Raw genomic sequence first — 6000 nt, 5'->3', positions numbered from 1 at the left:
TAAATTATTCTTTAAGTGAGATTAACTAGTAGATTATCAAGTTATTTTCACTTAAGTATAAATTTTTTATATATCATTTAAATTTATATTTCTAAAAAAATTAAAAATATCCTTTCTAAACACCCTTGATTGAATCCAAAAAGCATATATAGTATTTCTTACTTTTTATTCTTCCACATTAAAACCAAAAAATACATATATTATTTTTTAAAAATTAAACTCTTATTATCATGTTTCCTTCCTTCTTACTGTAATCGGATTTCTTATATTATTGATATACTGACTTTAGATATCTCAAAATAACTATTAATCTCAACGTTAATATCACTAATATATATATATATATATATATATATATATATATATATATGTGTGTGTGTGTGTTAGTCATAGGTGTCGTATAAGTCAATCATGTGAGTGATGACATATGTGACATGACATGTAGTCTTTTTGCTTATTATTATTATGATATTTTTCACTTTATATTATTATTATTATATATATATATATTATGATGTTAATAGATATACATAATGAGAATTAGATGATGATGATATCATGATAATGAGATCGATTCACCTTTAAACACAGACCCTAAATACTCTCGGTCATAGGTTACTCGAGAGAAACATTGAGATAACCGGACATATTGATATACTATATATATATCTATATGATGAAGACAGTTTATCTCATAATTGCTCGTGTATGAACACTACATATATAGTGCATATGCTCATAGGAGAATGAGTTCATTGATTGATTTATTTACGAAATGATTAATGATACCTGATATCAAACAGCGATTTCATAGTCCCAATTGTGTCTCTAGTCCTTAGACTTAAGGCACAAAAAATGTTTTGTATTAGTACTCTATTTTTGGAAATTGGACTTACAGGTTTAGAAGTTCCGAATCTAGTACAACCAATTCTCGGGAATAACAACTAACCTTACGAAGGCAAATGAGTGTCAATAAAGGATTATCCACTCTCAGTATCACGAGAGGAATATCCCATATGTTTTTGCTCAAACAAATCTCTAGCCAAAGTTATTCGGATTGAGAGAAAAAAAATTCTCCGAGAGAATCTAGTTAGACTCTAATAGAAACTATTATAATTAATATAACACTGAGAGGGTTGAATTAATGCTTATGTAAAAATTATGTTGATTTGAAAACTCGTTCAATGTAGAAAAATCGTTTTGATAAAGCCCGTATTGGAAAGTATTTAAGCTTAACGTAGAGTAAATATGAAGTGAAGTAAGTAGCTAAGTAAGCAATAAAAGTAGGCAGCAAAAAAATAAAGCACACCAAATTTATAGTGGTTCAATCATCATGATCGATATTTACTTCTGATTTCTCCTCCATTGAGGCCATCAACATATACTATTGGTCTTCCTTCAATGGGCGAAGACCAATTACCCTCTTACAATATTTTTTCTATTTCATAGGTTTAGGAGATAACCTTTACATGTCACTCTTTTATAAGTAGTCCCTCACACACCTACCTTAGGATTAACTCTAAGCACTATGAGGAGGGAACTCCAAGTTTTGGTAGAGTTTACTTTTTTTTTTTTTATCAAGAATTCTTGCTCCTTTCTTGCTGCCTAAGTGGGGTATTTATAGGCCCCAAATGCTTTAAAAAATAGAGCCAAAAATTTAAATTTCTGGGTCTTCCGAGTACAGACAGTACCACCGCCTATAGCCTGACACTAGGCGATACCACTGCCTAGTTTGGTGGCACTTTCACTTGACACATGTTACTGGGCAGTACTACCGCTTGACAATCTCGGAGATCGAATTTTTTGAGTTTTCCAACTCACAAGAAGTTCTACCACTTGTTCTGGCAATGTCATCGCCTAATCCAACTTTTGGGTCACTGAATGAGCCTCCCAGTGAGCCCAAATCAGCCTCAATTAAGGCCCAACTAGCCCCTAATTGAGTTAGCAAGACTACACCAAAAGCTAACTCAATTAGCTCAATAAACTACTTAAATCTTAGATAAATGATTATAAAGCATGAATCATTTGTCCGACATATCATTGGTTTATCTGGCTCTTCGTCCGATCAATCGTCCTTTCTTTCGGTGTATTGCTCAATCAGTATGTTGACACTCGTAACTTTCGATCTCCTTGGCGCAATATCCGATCCTTCGACTCGATGCCCGAATTCATGGCACGAAGCCATTTGCCGACACGACGACTGATCCTCCGACCCGACATTCAATCTTCTGATATGTTCACTCTGACCAAATGTCTGATTCCTCCTGCTTTAATCAATTTATCTCTCCTTGATCAAAGCTAGTTCTGTGTTATTCAAAATGCAGATTAGGTCACAAACTCATTAATTAATTTTATCATAAAAAAATGAGATTCAACAATCTCTCCCTTTTTTAATTGATGCCCCCTCCCACATCAATATGTCATATTGATAGAAACTTTGAATTCAGAATATTATGATTATTTTAAAATATAAAAGTATATCATATCATGCATGATTCAACTCATTATCGTATCTTCTCTCCCTTTGTCATAACAAAAAAAGAGAAGTTTATCTTGCAAGTATTTGAGATATGTAGATATGTAAGTTTTACAACCAGCAACAATTTTAAGTTTTACAAGTTTATAAATTTTGCTTTTTGAGATATGTATGTTAACATGTTTGCTTTTCTTTGCGATGTTCAAACTAACAAGTTTTTGAAAAAAAAATACGAGATAGTAAATAACAAGTTTAGAACATGCAAGTTAACAAGTTTTTCATATATGAAAGTTGGCAAAATTTTTATATCTTTTAAGATGAGTAAGCTAGCAAGTTTTTATTCCTTTTGTAATGTATAAGTTTCAAATTTTGCATCTTGAACTAGCAATTCTTTCTCTTCCTTTATCATTGTCAAAAAGAATAGAATAATACAATATTGTAATTCATTTCCATTTACATCAATTTTCACATCATGATAAAGATAAATAAAAAATATAAATTTACATCAATATTTCAATAATAAAAAATGAAAGATTAATTCGTGAATACCAAAACACTATGTATCATTTTTGACAAATCTCTTCTTTTATAACTAGAAGGAATGATACAAAATTATCTTGATTAAAAAAAATTCAAGTAATAAAAAATCAAGTAATTAAGATAATGATTAAAAAATATATAAGAAGAATTTATGCATTTGGGAGATTTAAGTTTATCATTCAAGCTAGTATTTTTTGGTTCTCTTTTTGCAATGTGCAAGCTAACAATTTCCTTCTTCTTTTACAACAATGATTCAATCATATCATAAAATATACAAATCATAAATATAAGAAAATTATACATAATAAAATTTAAATTATAAATATTAAGAAGTCCAGTGATATATCATGGTTAATTTGAATATATCCTCTTTTTTTAGTGAATACTAAGAAGAATCGTATGGACAATTTATGAAAAATCTTGATTCATAATAAATCTCAATTCATCAAGTAAAAGAATTAAGATTCGTTTGGATAAATCTCTTCTTTAGTGAAATAAAAAATCTTGATTCATAGAAAACTTTCAAGTTGTAATCAAAAGAATAAATAATGATTCGTTTGGATGAATGTTCTCTTAAAATAGTGAATCATACGAGAATCAAGAAAATTATTTCATATAAAATACATCTCAATTTATAAAAGGTTGTTATCAAGTTTCTCATGTGCATTACATGTCATTTCGTAGGTCATCAAAAAATCGTTAAGTTTTTTGAGCAAAAAATTATTCAAGTCCTTAGCTTCTTGAATTGTAATTACTTTAGGATCCCAACTCTTTGGAAGGGACCTTAAAATCTTATTAACGAGTTCAAAATTAAAAAAAAAAATTACTAAGTGCTTTTAGACCATTGACGACATCCATAAACCGAGTGTACATGTCTCCAATTGTCTCACTTGGTTTCATATGAAATAACTCAAAATCATGTATCAAAGGATTTATCTTAGAATTTTTAACTCTACTAATGCCATCGTATGTAATTTTAAAAGTGTGCTAAATATCATGCGTAGTTTTGCAAATAGAAACTTGATTAAATTTATTTTTATCTAGAGCATAAAACAAAGCGTTCATCGCTTTAGCATTCAAAGAAAAAGTTTTCTTCTCCATTCGTTCTTGGATTAGAAGACTTTTTAAAACCACATTCGATAATATTCCATAAATCAAGGTTTAAAGAAAGTAAAAAAATCTCTCATCCGAGTTTTTCAATAAGTGTAGTTTGTCCCATTTAATATCGGAGAATGAACGATAGAAAGACCCTCTTGAAATCCGATAAAAGTCATTTTTCCTTAGTGTTAAACCAAATAAGAAAAATATGACTCTAATACCAACTGTTAGGATCAATGCGACACTAAGAGGGGGGAGGTGAATTAGTGCTTACGTAAAAATTACATCGATTTAAAAACTCGTTCAATATAGAAAAATTGTTTCAATAAAGCCCGTATCAGAAAGTGTTTAAGCTTGACTTAAAGTAAATGTAAAGTGAAGTAAGCAACTAAGTAAGCAATAAAAGTAAGTAACAAAGGAAAAGAGCATACTGAATTTATAGTGGTTCAGTTATCGTGACCTACATCCACTCCCGATTTCTCCTCCGTTGAGGCCACCAGCGTCCACTATCAATATTCCTTCAATAGGCGAAGACCAACTACTTTCTTACAACACTTTCTCTTTTTCATAGGTTTAGGAAATAACCTTTACATGTCACTCTTTTACAAGTAGTCCCTCACACACATCACTTAGGATTAACTCTAACCACTAGGAGGAGGGAACTCAAAGTTTTGGTAGAGTTTACTCAGTTTTTTTCTCAAGAATTCTTACTCCTTTCTTGTTGCCTAAGTGGGGTATTTATAGGCCCCAATTGGTTTAAAAAATAGAGCCAAAAATTTAAATTTTTTTATCTTCCAAGTACGGACGGTACCATTGCCTGCAGTCTTACACTGGGTGGTACCACTGCCTAGTCTGATGGTATCACCGCCTAGTCTGGTGGTGCTACTGCCTAACACACTATTACTAGGCAGTACCATCGCCTAGTTTGGTGGTACTATCACCTAATAGCCTCGGAGATCGAGTTTTTTGAGTTTTCCAACTCACAAGCAGTTCCACTACTTGTTCTGGTGGTGCCACTACCTAACCCAACTTTTGGGTCATTGAATGAGCCTCCCATTTAGTTCGAATCAATCTCAATTAGCCCTTAATTGAGTTAGCATGATTACACTAAAAGCTAACTCAATTAACCCTATAAACTACTTCGTGTTGGGAAATCATGGGGGGCGACATCATATGCGCAGCGGAAGAACAAGAAAACAAAAATCCTCGATTCCCAAAAAGATGTTCGTCGTCGTGCGAAAATTGGTGCGCAAAAATCCGCAAAACACAAAACTTCGTATAGAGATTGTGTTACCTAGGGAGATCGTATATCCCTATTTCCTTGTAGATCCTTAGGAGAGGGTGAAGGAGGTCAAGCGTCCTCCTCTCTAGCGGTGATCCACACAGCAGGGTTGCGACGACGCTCCTCAAAACTCCAGGCCTACTCTGAGGTGGAGAGGGAGAGGAGAATAGGAAAGGCAAGCAAAGACTCTAGCCTATGAGGCTGTGAATCCCTCCTATTTATAGAGATCCCGTGTCAAACCCTAATGGGTCCTTCCCTAGTGGGTATTGGATCTGCATCAAATAAGACAAGGGCTCCGTCGGATATCTCATATCCGAACCTCTACTCATCGCAATGCCTACCATATGTGTGTGACCCTCTAGGCCCAATATCGAGTTGGCCGTGAGTCATACCTGTCAGAACTCCTTCTAACTCAGTGAATCATTATCTCTGTAATAATTCACTCGACTCATCGACTGCGGACGTACTAGGCCACTACGCCGTAGTCCCCAAACGATACAGGGGAATCCAATCCATTGGACCTGTTTGTCCTCAGTTACCGTGTACTTATAGTCCCTCATCCATCTAATATTCCAGAGACCGTATATCGAGCATGGTGTTGTCA

The sequence above is a fragment of the Musa acuminata genome, chromosome BXJ2-6, assembly GCF_036884655.1.
Source record: "Musa acuminata AAA Group cultivar baxijiao chromosome BXJ2-6, Cavendish_Baxijiao_AAA, whole genome shotgun sequence".
Taxonomy (NCBI): Eukaryota; Viridiplantae; Streptophyta; class Magnoliopsida; order Zingiberales; family Musaceae; genus Musa; species Musa acuminata.
The sequence above is the reverse complement of the archived record's forward strand: the minus strand, read 5'-3'. Positions refer to the sequence as shown.